Consider the following 17,136-nt stretch of genomic DNA (forward strand, 5'->3'; position numbering starts at 1 on the left):
TCCTAAGTAAGCACCGAGATTATGGTAAAAAATGATCTCACTAATCACCAGCCCATTATTAGTTCTGCCATAATTCCCAGGGGTCACTAGGTAAACTATATAACAAAATCTCATTCTTCTTTTGTACAATCAAGGAAGTTTGACGGTTCCATAGCACTCAAAATGTTCTTCATATACATAGGAAAATAAATCTGTACTGAATAATATCCTTTTCCATTTCATATTTTCAAATATCCTATGATGAAACACCACATAGCTAGGATGAAAGACTTCATTTTCATATCTGGTAACAAAAATTAAAATGATTGTTTGCCTGCTGCTGCTGCTGCTAAGTTGCTTCAGTCGTGTCCAACTCTGTGCGACCCCATAGATGGCGGCCCGCAGGTTCCCCGGTCCCTGGAATTCTCCAGGCAAGAACACTGGAGTGGGTTGCCATTTCCTTCTCCAATGCATGAAAGGAAAAGTGAAAGTGAAGTTGCTCAGTCTATCCGACTCTTCGCGACCCCATGGTCTGCAGCCTACCAGGCTCCTCCATCCATGGGATTTTCCAGGCAAGAGTTCTGGAGTGGGGTGCCATTGCCTTCTCCAGTTGTTTGCCTAAAATCAATCTTAAAATACATCAGATTAACATAAGTAATTGTAATATAATTAAACATTAAATTTCATTTCAAATGGATAAAAGACATCTTGTACCCCTAAATAGATATGAAAGTGAAAGTGAAAGTCACTCCATTGTGTCTGACTCTTTGCAACCCCATGGACTATACAGTCCATGGAATTCTCCAGGCCAGAACCCTGGAGTGGGTAGCCTTTCCCTTCTCCAGGGATTGAACCCAGGTCTTTCTCATTGTAGGCAGATTCTTTACCAGAAAATAGATATGCAAAGTCTAATTGCTTTAGTTTTTAGCATGACATTAAATAAAAGAACTCCTGCTATCAAAAAGAAGTTGAGTTGAAATAGATTCACAAAATATGTCTACAAAGGATTCCTTTTCTCTTCCATTAATCTAGTTCAGTTTTATTGGAAAAAGTTCTGTTATAAATTCATCTCTGAACTGCAGAAATGTCAATGAGTGTGATAAAGGAACTTCTTTGAGAATTTATCATAAGATATAATTTCTGAATTTTACATTTTATTGCACTGCACAGTGTCACGGATAAAAATGTTTCTGAAATTGCTGTTTCATAGATGAGCTTAAGAAAACTGAAAAGTCATGAGTCTCCCCTCTGTGATTGTTAGATTAAAAAACATGATGATGTCTTACAAAGAATAATTGAACTAGGACATAAGATCATCTCTAATGTTAATGAACATTTTATTTTATTTTTACCCCATGATGTTTATAAATTTGTAGCTCATTTGATATAAATGTTTATTTAAAATCATGTAATGTAAACAGAAAGCAGTGGGTCAAAAATATGTTTTTTTGAGTAGATATTTTATATCAATAAAAGAGAAGCCAATTCTGCTGCTCCCAAATAGCTTGCTATTTAATTGAAGACAGTGAATAAATGTATACAAATATTTAGTGTGTGAACATGGCAAAAAATCTTTTACTTGTGTCTATTAATACTATGTATAATTGATTGCATAATCATGGAAAAACCTGTCTAAAAACAGAAAAAACCTAGGATACTTTCTTTTTCCTTTGACCTGATTAAATTAAGAACAATGACAATATTTAACTTCAAGTTCAAATAGATTTTGATTCTGGATATATAAAATGAACTATCAAGTAGGGTTTTAAGGTATAAACTTTCACCTCCATAAGCTGAGTAAATGAAATTATCTTAGACTGTTGCCATAAGGACTATCAAACAAAAAGGAAAAAGGACTTCCAAACAGTGCTCCCAGAAAAATCATTTCTTGCAAAAAGCTAATATAGGAGCTGAGAATCAAGTGTTATAAGAGCTTGGTGAAATTAAAAAAAAAAAATTTTATGAGGCAAATTTAATTTTTTCTTAATTCTTATATATTTTATTATATTTATAAAGAATTAACTTATTTTTAAATCACATGCTGTGTGTGCTTAGTTGCTCAGTCATGTCTGACTCTTTGCAACCCCATTGACTGTAGCCCATTAGGCTCCTCTGTCCATGGGGATTCTCCAGGGAAGAATACTTAAGTGGGTTGCCATCAGCTCCTCCAGGGGAACCTTCCCAACCCAGGGATTGAACCAAGGTCTCTGCATTGAGGCACATTATTTACCCACTGAACCACCAGGGAAGCCCTTTTAAATCAAACTTACTTGTAATCCTCATTCAGTTCAGTTCAGTTGCCCAGTCATGTCTGACTCTTTGTGACCCCATGAACTGCAGCAGGCCAGGACTCCCTGTCCATCACCAACTCCTGGAGTTCACTCAAACTCATGTCCATCAAGTCGGTGATGCCATCCAGCCATCTCATCCTCTGTCGTCCCCTTCTCCTCCTGACCCCAATCCTTCCCAGCATCAGGGTCTTTTCAAATGAGTCAGCTCTTCACATGAGGTGGCCAAAGTATTGGAGTTTCAGCTTCAACATCAGTCCTTCCAATGAACACCCAGGACTGATTTCCTTTAGAATGGACTGGTTGGATCTCTTTGCAGCTCAAGGGACTCTCAAGAGTCTTCTCCAACACCATAGTTCAAAAGCATCAATTCTTCCTTATTAAGACACTTTTTAAATTGTAAAGATATTTCCAGTTTCACAGAGTAAGAAAAAGGAGTCCATGAGAAAGACATAGGTAAAAGAGACAAAACACAGATCAGACAGGGGAACATAAAATTGGGTGTGATGGGCTTCCTGGTGGCTCAGTGATAAGGAATCCACCTGCAATGCAGGAGAAGTGAGTTTGATTGCTGGGTAGGGAAGATGCCCTGGATGAAGGAAACCACAACCCACTCCAGTATTCTTGCCTGGGAAATTCTATGGACAGAGGAGCCTGGAGGGCTACAGTCCATGGGTTTGCAAAAAAGTCAAAAAGTGACTTAGTGACTAAAGAACAACAATAATCCCTTGGGAAACTCCACATAACCTGGGGTAGCCTGATTGGGAAAAAACTCTCTCATTCATCTGAGGGCTGGTTCTTCCTTAAGCACATTTAGATTTCTTAAGACTGTCCCTAAGGAGCACGTTAGTGTTTTTGGAAGGAGATCAGCTACTGCCTGGCTTCTACCAAGAACAGTGCCCCTGAGTAAACAAAACATTTAGAATTGTGTGGACTCCTCAAGTGGAATCTACATCAGTTTGGGGGGGCGGTGGCAAAAGTCCATACTAAATCCAAAATGGCAACTTGGTTGGTAGACCCTAGGGTCCCTAGTTGCTTTCAAATTAAGTCAAATCTTCTTGTCTCGGGGGTACTGGTTAAGAAAACTTACTCCAATGAATCCTATGTACAGTGGCATCAACTGAGTGGAAACCTACTGCAAGGAATGATGAATGACAGTTTTGAGGGTGGGTATGTGGCAGAAAACTGAAAACATTGGTGATTTCCAGGGGAAGTGAAATATCTTTGACCATCTAAAGCCAATAGACTGTATCTGGTATCACAGAAAGTTTGAGCAGAATGGTGATCAAACTATGGAGAGCTTTTTTTGGGAGATAGAAAATCCAGTTGTCAGTTAAAATTACTATACTATACTTTCAAACATTTTTAAGGGGCATAATAAATATTTCCCTTGAAAAGAAAGATTAGTAATGTCTTACCTTCACCCTTTTCTTACTTCTTAGAATCTAAAATATTTTCTTTCAAGGTGTATGGCTGGCTACTCTCCAGTAATGTTTTGTTTTATCTAGAAACACAACAAATTTGATTATTCTCTCCCCTTTCAGTTCTAAGAACTTACAGTTTGTGCTTTGATCTTGGAAATTCCCATGTAACACCCCTTGGTTTATTGTGTGTTTCATTTTTATGACACTTTTTGAGATTTACTACTTCTCCATGTCCCTTGTCTGCTTATGACTTAACTGATATACCACTAAGACCCAAAGTTACCAAAAACTCGGAGAGAATTCAGCTACTAGCTTTAGTTTCAAGATCATTCCTGACAGTATTATGAGCAGCAAGCTCATCTCAGTAATGGCTGCTGAAGGCAAAACACAGCAAATAGAAAAAAGTGCTTCAGTGGTGTATACATGTTCTGTGTGGCTAGAAATTAAGCACATTATAATGAAACATTGGATTGAGGCAGTATTCATGGGTAGGCACATTTCTTCTACGGTGTGCATAACTATAAGATTCTGCCTTTTGTTTTAAAGATTTCTAGAAAAATATACTTTCAAGGTTTTAGAATATGGACTCTTAAAACTTCAGAATACCATCCAAAGCCATGTATTATACATGAATAAAATGAAGTAAATTAAGATTTTTCTGAGAAAATGCAATTAGTGATGGGGCTGGTACTGTACACAGGTCAAGAAGTGGGGTACTGGTTGGTGGCTTACAACATTTAGATTTGATAAGACAAGACGAGGAAGAGTTGGCTATCAAACCCTGGAAAAAGAGGGTCTGATGAAGGGGTTGACCTTTCAGTAACCAGTGCCTTAGTTGATTCAGGCTGCTATCAGAAAGATACAATAGACTGAACAGCTTACACACCAACCTTTGTTTTCTGGAGGGGTCAGGTGCTAACAGGTTCAGGCTCTTGGTAAGGATTTTATTCCTAGTGAGGTCTTCAAATGGGCATTCCTTAGTACATTCACCTAGAGAGAGAGGGAGGCATCCTATCTCTTCCTGTTTTCAAAATAACACCATCAGTGTCCTGAGACCTCTGCTCTAAAGACCCAATTACTTCTCAAAGGCCACACTTTAAAACACCATTACTTGAGGATTATGGTTTCTGCATATGCGTTTGAGGGGGTGGAGGGGGGACACAAATATTCATCCCAGTGCAACCAGCAGTATCAGCTCCACACAGAGGGGTATCCTCACTCTCTTCTCCCATTTTGATCTCTTACTCTTAGCCGAAATTGATCAGAAGCCAGAGAACAAGGGATCCATTCATGCAGCCAGCTGCACAGAGTAGGATGGCAAAGAGTAGAGTAGATCTGTTGGAAGACATGAGACTGCTCTAGCACAGCCTCAGAGACAAGCCATTACCCAAGGAAAATGAGTTTTGTAGTTCTATATTCACTGGTGCAATACTCAGTCATGAGGAATCTAATGGAAGGCATGGTTTATGCAGCAGAAGAGGTGATTTTCTGTGTCACATTAACTTAAAAAGTGACTACCAAACTTTCACACTTGAATGTCTATAGAATCTCCAAAACTTTATACATAAAACTAAGTTTATCTTATGTTCCAAAATGCTAGTTTATCATCTGTATTGTATTTCTCATTGTATTGTATTTCTCATTGAATGAAATTTCTGACTGCAAAATGGCCCAGGCCAAAGATTTAAGATTATCTTTGACTCTTTTATTCATTTTTCCTCATCCAATTAATTAATGAATATAAGTAGTTCTACAACCTGGATATTCACTACACTCTATTTCTCTTAGGGATGTTAATTTCATCTTCTGTATGACCCCAGGACATTATCATCTCTCAGTTTGAAGAGTCTAACTTGTCTCAGAGATTTCTGTCTTCATTTCATTGTGCTATCTCCTTAAAACCAGATAGTATATTGAAAAGCAGAGACATTACTTTGCCAACAAAGGTCCATTTAGTCAAGGGTATGGTTTTTCCAGTGGTCATGTATGGATGCAAGAGTTGGGCTGTGAAGAAAGCTGAGTGCCGAAGAATTGATGCTTTTGAACTGTGGTGTTGGAGAAGACTCTTGAGAGTCCCTTGGACTGCAAGGAGATCCAACCAGTCCATTCTAAAGGAGATCAGTCCTGGGTGTTCTTTGGAAGAAATGATGCTAAAACTGAAACTCCAGTACTTTGGCCACCTCATGTGAACGGTTGACTCATTGGAAAAGATTCTGATGCTGGGAGGGATTGGGGGCAAGAGGAAAAGGGGACGACAGAGGATGAGATGGCTGGATGGCATCATCGACTCGATGAACATGAGTTTGAGTGAACTCTGGGAGTTGGTGATGGACAGGGAGGCCTGGCATGCTGTGATTCATGGGGTTGCAAAGAGTCAGACACAACTGAGCAACTGAACTGAATGAATCATTTGCCTACTTAATACCCTTAAATATTTTTTTTTATTTTATCAAGAAAAAAATTAAAAGTTATTAAATTGTATCTCTGCTCTCTTTTTGCTTCCATCTCTTGGCCTCATTTCTACATTCTATTTCCTGTCTTCTGACCTTCGGTTGTTTGAATCCTGACTTCTGCATACTCACCCAGAAATCTTCCGGAATGTAAAGCTTAGCTCCTAGGAGAAAGGCTGCCGGTTATTTCTTTATCTTCTGTGAAACATCCCTTCTCTTGATTGCTGCCTCAGCACTTTCCTTCAGTTATGATTGAAATGTATTATCAAGATCATGCAGGATGAGCTGTCAAGAGCATTGAGTTAGAAAAATGACAGATATTCTGAGAAGCTTCACAGATTCAGGAGCTCTAAGCAGAATGTATCAATATTTTCCAAAATGGAAATCAGAGGTAGCAAAGAAGACAAATTTTAGGATATTTAACTTGGGTTATGGAATTTAGGGTTGAATTTGAGAAAACTTCAGGAGATTGTGGAGGACAGAAGAGCCTGGTGTACTACAGTCCATGAGGTCACAGAGTCAGACATGCTTACTGACTGAGCAACAACAAATGGCATTTAGATCTTCAAATGGAGAAATATGGAGGAATCAGATAACCTAAAATATGTTTCTGATTTTTAAAATATAGTTATTTCTATATATGATATGCCTTTTCCTAAAAATATCTGTAAATCCAACTAAATATTTTGATGGGTGGAATGAAACAATTGTTTCTAATGATGTATTTCATTTAGTAATTGCATGCTTACTTATTTTTGTCCCGTTACATAAGAAGTCTACATTATTCAAAAATTCTGTTTCATATTGAAACAACTTATGTATTTAATTTTGATTAAAAGGATAAATGTTATATGCTACATAGTATATTTATGCTTATATCTTATGCATATATCTTATATATATGCTTAATATCTCTTGAGACAAGTCACCACTTGTCATCATTTTGGTGACTGCTTATAATTACCCTAAAGTCCCATTTCTTGCTGTAAGAATAAATTCAAAGAATTTTATTTGTTGAGTACTTAAATATATTTATCAAGATAAGCACCAATAAAAATGAAGACATTTTTATAAAAACATGCTTGGTTACAAGGTAAAAGCAAAATTCACTAATGAACCTGTTGACACAAAGATGTTCTCACTTGTTCTGATAATGAATTTAGAATACTATGTTAATGAAATTAATGAATGTAAATTATAGCTATACTATGAATAAAATAAATACCTACCCCTATTGCAACTGAATGCAAGGAACTCATGAATATTAATAGCCCAAATAGAACAGTGGACAATGTGCCACAATGGATCCCCAAGGCTATAAATCTGGAATGGAAATCAACTGAAACAATCCATTAGAAATCAACTACTCACTACCCACATTGTGTTTTACAATTCCAGCCTAACACTGCATTTAAAATCGGCAATCTAAACTTGTTCCCAGTGGATAAGAATAAGTCTGGAAGAACTATTTTTTTTTAACCATTGTATTTCTCCTCAGGAACTGGACTTCAAAGATACTCTGAAAACACCATAAAGTTTCAAACTTCAGTGCCCTCAGAAACCTTGCACTGCTCCCATTGACATCAATCAGAATTTTATGTGCATGGGTTGAGGGCAAAGGATAACCGTTTATATGATCAACAATATGCTTGATGACAAAAAAATTGAAATTCACTGTACTGACTTTATAATCTGCAAGGACACGTAGTGTCAAAAGCTCACCAGCTGTTTACATATGGGGACAATATTAGTTTAATTTCAAAATTTAAAAACTTAAAAGGAAGTTTTATTTGTAATTTGTAGGTCATAGCAAAATTAACTGAAACATCATAAAATTTGATGGGACTTAATATAGTGTAAAATTTTTAACTGAGATATTTCTATACAAAACACTATATTGTTAATATCATAATTCATATGCATACAAACATATATTGCATCATTTTCTCATTAGAGTATCAATAAGGAAGACATGTTCACCTAGTAAACAGGAAAAAAAAATCTGTCACTGTAATTACAACATTAAACAAATTAAGTATCACATGTATTTAAGCTAGTAACCAAGTCCTGTTAGCTGATTATACCCAGGATTAAACTTCATGTAGGTTTAATATCTTTAGCTCTCTGTGTTATAAGTTTGTGTTTATTCATTAGAAACTGTGAACCTCATAGGCCAAGTTCTGCCTTTGATAAGAAATATTTTACTGCTCTTCTGTTCCCTGAAATAATATGGAATTCAATATCTTCAGATAGAATGATAGATAACTTTAGTGCAGGTATCTTCTCAAGTTGGCACTATTGACATTTTGAGCTAATAACTCGTTGTGGGGCCTGTCTAGCGCATTATAGGATATCTAACAGAATCCTTGGCCTCTACCCACTAGCTACAAGTAGTATTCCCACCCCAATTCTGACAACTAGAAATTTCTCTGCTGCTGCTGCTGATGCTGCTGCTAAGTCACTTCAGTCGTGTCTGACTCTGTGCAACCTCATAGATGGCAGCCCACCAGGCTCCTCCATCCCTGGGTTTCTCCAGGCAAAAATACTGGAGTGGGTTGCCATTTCCTTCTCCAATGCATGAAGGTGAAAAGTGAAAGTGAAGTCACTCAGACGTGTCTAACTCTTAGCGACCCCATGGGCTGCAGCCTACAAGGCTCCTCCATCCATGGGAGTTTCTAGGCAAGAGTACTGGAGTGGGGTGCCATTGCCTTCTCTGAGAAATTTTTCCAGACATTGCTAAATGCTCTATTGCTATCAAGGAATTAATTTCTAACATTGTCCTCATTGCCCATCTTGGATGGAATTACATTTTCAGTAATTAGCCAAAGGATTTTTCAACCTTAAAGCATGAGAAATATATATGTTAATACCAGACCACCTGATCTGCCTCTTGAGAAATTTGTATGCAGGTCAGGAAGCAGCAGTTAGAACTGGACTTGGAACAACAGACTGGTTCCAAATAGGAAAAGGAGTACGTCAAGGCTGTATATTGTCACCCTACTTATTTAACTTCTATGCAGAGTACATCATGAGAAATGCTGGGCTGGAAGAAACACAAGCTGGAATCAAGATTGCCGGGAGAAATATCAATAACCTCAGATATGCAGATGATACCACCCTTATGGCAGAAAGTGAAGAGGAACTCAAAATCCTCTTGATGAAAGTGAAAGTGGAGAGTGAAACAGTTGGCTTAAATCTCAACATTCAGAAAACGAAGATCATGGCATCCGACCCCATCACTTCATGGGAAATAGATGGGGAAACAGTGGAAGCAGTGTCAGACTTTATTTTTCTGGGCTCCAAAATCACTGCAGATGGTGACTGCAGCCATGAAATTAAAAGATGCTTACTCCTTGGAAGGAAAGTTATAACCAAGCTAGATAGCATATTCAAAAGCAGAGACATTACCTTGCCAACAAAGATTCGTCTAGTCAAGGCTATGGTTTTTCCTGTGGTCATGTATGGATATGAGAGTTGGACTGTGAAGAAGGCTGAGCACCGAAGAATTGATGCTTTTGAACTGTGGTGTTGGAGAAGACTCTTGAGAGTCCCTTGGACTGCAAGGAGATCCAACCAGTCCATTGTGAAGGAGATCAGCCCTGGGATTTCTTTGGAAGGAATGATGCTAAAGCTGAAACTCCAGTAGTTTGGCCACCTCATGCGAAGAGTTGACTCATTGGAAAAGACTCTGATGCTGTGAGGGATTGGGGGCAAGAGGAGAAGGGAATGACAGAGGATGAGATGGCTGGATGGCATCACTGACTCGATGGATGTGAGTCTTAGTGAACTCTGGGAGTTGGTGATGGACAGGGAGGCCTGGATTGCTGCGATTCATGGGGTCACAAAGAGTCGGACATGACTGAGCAACTGATCTGATCTGATGGGTAAAATAGATAGCTAGTGGGAAGTTGCTGTATAACACAGGAGTTAAGCCTGGTGCTCTGTCACCTAAAGGGGTGAGATGAGGGGAGAGATGGGGGGATGACCAAGATGAAGGGGAGATATATATATATATATATATACGTGTGTATATATATATATATATATATATATATATATATAGTTATGGCTGATTCATGTTCTACAGCAGAAACCAGCACAACATTGAAAAAAAATTATCTTCCAATTAATTTTTTTTTAATCTGAGAAAAAGGTCTTAAAATGCAAGCATGATTGGAACAGGCAAAACTAGGGTGCTAATTCCTTTTGTGCATGTGTGCCAAGTAGCCTCAGTCATGTTCAACTCTTTGCACCCCTATGGACTGTAGCCCACCAGGCTCCTCTGCCCATGGGATTCTCCAGGCAAGAATACTGGAGTGGGCTGCTATGACTCCTCTAGGGGATCTTCCTGACCCAGGGATCAAACCTGAATCTCTTATGCCTCTTGCATGGGCAGGCTGGTTCTTTACCACTAGGACCACCTGGGAAGCCCTGCTAATTCCTTAGTGAAGATTAATAGATCACAAGGCTTTGTAACAAGATAGTATGGAATAAATAAACAATAGAATGTGATATAGGACCAGGGAAATCAGAAAACAAATTGTGGGGGAAAGTTGGGAAAAGTGAAATAAGAAGTCCTCAGATTAAAATTTAAACTAACCTCACTATTTTAATCTATTATTATCAAAGTTATAATCACTGTTGTAATCAGTGCTACAGTTCACTGTAGCAAAAGGATACAGATCAAAATTCAGGAGAAAAGAGAGGCAAGTTTCAGTCATCCAGTCCCAGTGGAATCTTAAGGAAAGTACTGTCTGCCAGCATTGATTGTGTCACAATCAGAGAAATTCAAAAGGGTCTTGAAGTCCAGAGTTTTTCTCAGGGGTTGCTGTGTATGAAATGAATGTTTACATAACTGACTTTAGTTGCTCAGTTTCCAATCCCACTCTAGGTCAACTAATACCACATAATGGCCCAAGATCCCCATTATAAATTGCATGATATCATAGTTTGGCATGGCCCAAGGTCCCAGGTAAATGAAGACAGACAAGGTATTCCAAGGACTTAGAGGTTATCTCCTAAAAGCTGGTAAAGAGTCAAACTATTCTTTGGAATGTGCAGGCACTGGACAACCCAGATCTGCTGAATACTCCTTTACTGTACATATTCGTTACACCATTGACCAGGTCAGTGCTGTACAAGCACAGGAATGCTAAGGAGTTCTCTAGCCCAAGATTAGCTTTCTTTTTTAATGTGTTTTTATGTGTACATATATTGCTATTAATAAAATGCATTATTCTATATCTTCACCCAGATATTTAAACAAATAAGAAAATCATCCTATATTTCACCAAAAAAGAAACTCAGTAAGAGCTAACACAAATTGTTTCCTGTGCAGCAAAAACTTTGCTTTACATAGTTGAATAATTTAATTCTCACAACAGCTCTATGCAATGATATGTTGAGGGCTGGCAGCTTTGCCACCTATCTGCAAAGGCCAATTTTTCAATTTTCAGAAATTTTGTGAACCTATTGACATTACATTGATAGCTTGATATTGGTCATGGTGGTAATATTTACATCTTAGAAACTGGAAAATAGTACACACCAGCATTCTCCACATCCCTAAAAATCTAAGAGTTAAATATTTAAACAAGCATATTACTATCTAAATTATTATATTTATAAGTTGTTTATTTTTAATATAGAAAAAAACTTTAGCAATACCAATTTTTAAAGAATACACTTTTATCAGCTGATACAAAAACTTTTGTCCAATTGCAAATTCTCATAGGCTTTGGTCCATTTCTATTTTGATCCATTGATCTCTTACTCCATTACAATTGCTAGTTTGCAATACATTGTTCATTTTCTTTTTTAAAAAAGAATTACCATAAATATTACTTGAGCTTTAATCATTCAAAAATATTTAATCTTTCAAATATACTTAATTCAGTTTGACAGATATCATTATAGGTATGATAGGATTTGCATATTTATTCCTAGACAATTACTATTTTGCTATTAAGAGTTCTTTCATAAACAGTGTGTTCTTTGACTTAACTGGATAGATTTTTATGTACAACTCTAAAATATTCAGGTATTTTTAATAAGTAAATTGCCTGAGTTTCTGATCCCAAATTGTGTTTGTCTAAGTCACATGCATTTTGTCACTGCAATGCTAACAGCTTAGGTTGAGAGACCTGACTCCTAGGACAATTGGGAATGAAGTATGTTCAGTAGCACTCTGAGTAGGACACTTCACTTTAATTGGTCTTAATAGTAACCTGTCCCTGCCTATCTTTTCTTGCAATTAGAAAAATAAAAGCCACTCCACAGGACTAATTTCTTGTTTGTTTTTATTTTTACTTTCTTTTTTTTTAAATTTTATCTTATTTTTTAACTTTACAATATTGTATTGGTTTTGCCATATATCAACATGAATCTGCCACAGGTATACACATGTTCCCCATCCTGAACCCTCCTCCCTCCTCCCACCCCGTACCATCCCTCTGGGTTGTCCCAGTGCACCAGCCCCAAGCATCCAGTATCGTGCATTGAACCTGGACTGGAGACTCGTTTCATATATGATATTATACATGTTTCAAGGCCATTCTCCCAAAGCATCCCACCCTCTCCCTCTCCCACAGAGTCCAAAAGACTGTTCTATATATCAGTGTCTCTTTTGCTGTCTCGTATACAGGGTTATTGTTACCATCTTTCTAAATTCCATATATATGCGTTAGTATACTGTATTGGTGTTTTTCTTTCTGGCTTACTTCACTCTGTATAATAGGCTCCAGTTTCATCCACCTCATTAGAACAGATTCAAATGTATTCTTTTTAATGGCTCAGTAATACTCCATTGTGTATATGTACCACAGCTTTCTTAGCCATTCATCTGCTGATGGACATCTAGGTTGCTTCCATGTCCTGGCTATTATAAACAGTGCTGCGATGAACATTGGGGTACATGTGTCTCTTTCCCTTCTGGTTTCCTCCGTGTGTATGCCCAGCAGTGGGATTGCTGGATCATAAGGCAGTTCTATTTCCAATTTTTTAAGGAATCTCCACACTGTTCTCCATAGTGGCTGTACTAGTTTGCATTCCCACCAACAGTGTAAGAGGGTTCCCTTTTCTCCACACCCTCTCCAGCATTTATTGTTGTAGACTTTTGGATCGCAGCCATTCTGACTGGCGTGAAATGGTACCTCATAGTGGTTTTGATTTGCATTTCTCTGATAATGAGTGAGGTTGAGCATCTTTTCATGTGTTTGTTAGCCATCTGTATGTCTTCTTTGGAGAAATGTCTATTTAGTTCTTTGGCCCAGTTTTTGATTGGGTCATTTATTTTTCTGGAATTGAGGTGTAGGAGTTGCTTGTATATTTTTGAGATTAGTTGTTTGTCATTCGCTTCATTTGCTATTATTTTCTCCCATTCTGAAGGCTGTCTTTTCACCTTGCTTATAGTTTTCTTTGTTGTGCAGAAGCTTTTAAGTTTAATTAGGTCCCATTTGTTTATTTTTGCTTTTATTTCCAATATTCTGGGAGGTGGGTCATAGAGGATCCTGCTGTGATGTATGTTGGAGAGTGTTTTGCCTATGTTCTCCTCTAGGAGTTTTATAGTTTCTGGTCTTACGTTGAGACCTTTAATCCATTTTGAGTTTATTTTTGTGTATGGTGTTAGAAAGTGCTCTAGTTTCATTCTTTTACAAGTGGTTGACCAGTTTTCCCAGCACCACTTGTCAAGGTCATGTTTAACTGAACTATGTCCTTCTTTAATTTACTAATTGAACTCTTCATTTAATTCAATACCTTTCTTCCCTCATGATAGATTTTTTGATAGATTCCTCTCCATAATCAATATATCAATAATAAAATATCCTTAATAATCTGGTAGCATTCTCTTAACCTCCTTTTTTTGAGTCTATTTTAGAAAATAATTTGAACTTGTAGTTCAGACCAGAGTATGGTATAAAAGTACAAGTGTTTTTCAGTAGCTGAGATAGATTGGATCCATATCATGAGTCATGCCACATACATGCCAGTTGTGTCTGACTCTTTGCAACCCCATGGACTGTAGTCCACCAGGATCCTCTGTCCATGGAATTCTCCAGGCAAGAATACTGGAGTGGGTTGCCATTGTCTCCTCCAGGGGATCTTCCCAACCCAGGGATCCAACACTCATATCCTGTGTGTTCTCCCATCTGGAAGATCCTTGCAAAATACCAAAATTTATGGATGCTAAAATTATTTTTTAAATGCCATAGTATTGAATTTTTGGGCTTCTCTGATAGCTCAGTTGGCAAAGAATCTGTCTGCAATGTAGGAGGCCCCAGTTCAATTACTGGGTTAGGAAGATCCGCTGGAGAAGGGAAAAAGCTACCCACTCCAGTATTCTGTCCTGGAGAACTCCATGGACTGTCCATGGAGTTGCAAAGAGTCGGACAGGGCTGAGCGACTTTTCTGAACATTTTTAAAAATTAGTTTGTTAGTTTTTTTTTTTTGTTTGTTTGTTTGTTTTTTTTTTTAGTTGAAGTTGGTTTAATTCACAGATGCAGAATTTTCATGGAGGGTTGACTTCATTATTAGAGACATAGCTTAGCACATGGGAGAGTTGCAGAGGGTCCTAAGACCTGTCAGGAGAGAAGAAAGAAATACGATAATTGGCCAACGGCAAACAAAGACCCAGAAGGACTGATCTGTGTAAGTGATTAGAATCACCTCTTTACTGTGGTCCTCACTCAGGATGCTTGCAGTCCTCTTCCTTAGGAAGGAAGCCCATAACCTTTATCTCCTGGTGTGTATTTCTGCCTTGCTCCAGTTTTAAATAAACTCTATTTCTGTGTGCTCTCCCACATTCTATGCTGCATCTCTAATAATAAACTTTGCATTACTCCAGTGTTCTTTCCTGGAAAATCCCATGAACAGAGGATCCTGGCAGGTTACAGTCTGTGGGGTAACAAAGAGTTGTACATGACTGGGAGACCAAACATTCACATACCTATTTTACAAATTTTGCCTCCTTAAAGCATTCTTGCTTTCAAATGAGGGAAAGATCCAGGGCCACTGGTCTAGATCCCTGGTGGTCTAGTGGCCAAGATGCCTGGTTTTCATTCAGACTGTGTGTTTGTGTGTGCTCAGTCGTGTCTGACTCTTCGTGATCCCATTGACTGTAGTCCACCAGGCACCTCTGTCCATGGAATTTTCCAGGCAAGAATACTAGCGTGATTGCCATTTCCTCCTGCAGGTTACCCAGGTTAAATTCCTGTTCAGGAAGCTAAGATCTCTCTTTAGGACTGCTCACTATTTTCTTTCCAAATCAAAACTAGCCAGACAAATACAGTAGAAGAAACACAGTTTATCAAAGAGAGAAGCTTCTTTATATTATTTCTTCCCTATATCTATAGAGTTTTGAAATTCTGCCTCAATTTCAGAGTTTAGCCTTCCACTGTGAATTGTTCTGATAAGATTCAGTGCCTTCAAAGTCCAAAATTCTTCTCAAGAGTAAAACATGTCAAAATTCATTTTGTTTTCTAGTGTGCCGCTTTCATTTTCAATTGGAAGTCAAAGCAGTGTATCTCCTCCAGGGAAAAGGAATGACACTATGTGATAACATATTCTGTGAAAAATATTAAAGGAGAAAGAAGTGATATCTTTTCTGTGACCATTCAAACTTTTCTTAGAAGTCTGAGTCAATAAACTATAGCATATGTGTTGAATAAATCTATTAACCCTTTGAATTAAATTACAGGGCACGACTATACTTACATCATTTTTATAAAATATCTACCTAACAAAACCAAACAAAACATGCTTCTATTTTCTTCTACATATTAGTAAATGATTAAGCAAAAGCAGTCAATTATTTCAAACTCAGTAATGTTGCAGAAAAATGCTATACACTTGCAAAGTATTACTCAGTTTCTTGTGTAGCATATATTTTCACCTAGTAAGCATTCTGAGAAAGTGAAAAGAGAAAAATATAGATAATTTTGAAATGACTACATATGTGGTCAGACCTTACAAACTTATCCTTAAAAAAAAAAAAAAAAATCCTCAAAGATCTAAATCCTTTGTATTAGGAATAGGGTCAATCAAAATTTAGTGAGAGATTTTCTGGAAGGAACTGACCTAAGGAAACTGGTTCCTATGGGAACAAGTTAGGCAGTCTTTCTAAGGAGGTAGTCTTCCTTTCTAACTGATACCAAAGCCTGAATAGCACAGTGAAAGTAGTTGGGATAGGCAAATAGACACAATGCTGGCAAGATCAAGAGTAAGCTAGCACCTTCAAGAATAAGCTGCAGCCCATAAAGATAGACTAAAACTCCTGTCAATTTTCATTACCTCTGATCTTAGTAGAGTAAGGGTCCCAAAGAAATCAAGGCCTCTCATCATGGATCCAGCACACACAAAGGTACACATGTGAGACTCGAGATTTGAAGAAGCGGAAGAAGGATCTAAAGACTTAGAAATTTTAATCATAAAATTTGAACAGCATCACAATATATTTTAGCACATTGTTCACAAATATATTGAATAACTATGAAATAAATATCATATTTGCCAATAGAAAAAGAGCTGCTTAATGATAGATTTGATAGAATTGTTTATCTTACTATCCTCCCACTTTAATTTGGGTGGCATCTCATATATTTTATTTATTATATTTTTCAGTAACTTTCATTGTTATGCAGAACTGGTTGAAATATTAGTGTGGCAGTTTCTCTGGCATTTTTATTTGGAATCCAGTTTTTTATCATGTATCAAAAGCAAAAGGAGGCATAAAAGCAGAGATTAGAAAACAGTTTTTCCCTTAGGTATTGGATTTCACATTCACTGTTTGTCTTTCAGTTCAATGGAGTGTTGTACGTTTTAATGGTTCAATTTATTGTTGCTTCAAAGGACACAATCTATAAAAGAAGTGAGACTGTTTTGTTATTTTTTCATCAATAATTGATGTAAAGGGCTAGATGCAGTCTCTATAATGTTTACTATGATTTGTTTTGTTTACTCTTTTGTTTTATAAACAGTAGGCATTAAGATCATTTTTTT

This window comes from Bubalus bubalis, chromosome 1, assembly GCF_019923935.1.
Source record: "Bubalus bubalis isolate 160015118507 breed Murrah chromosome 1, NDDB_SH_1, whole genome shotgun sequence".
NCBI classification, from domain to species: domain Eukaryota; kingdom Metazoa; phylum Chordata; class Mammalia; order Artiodactyla; family Bovidae; genus Bubalus; species Bubalus bubalis.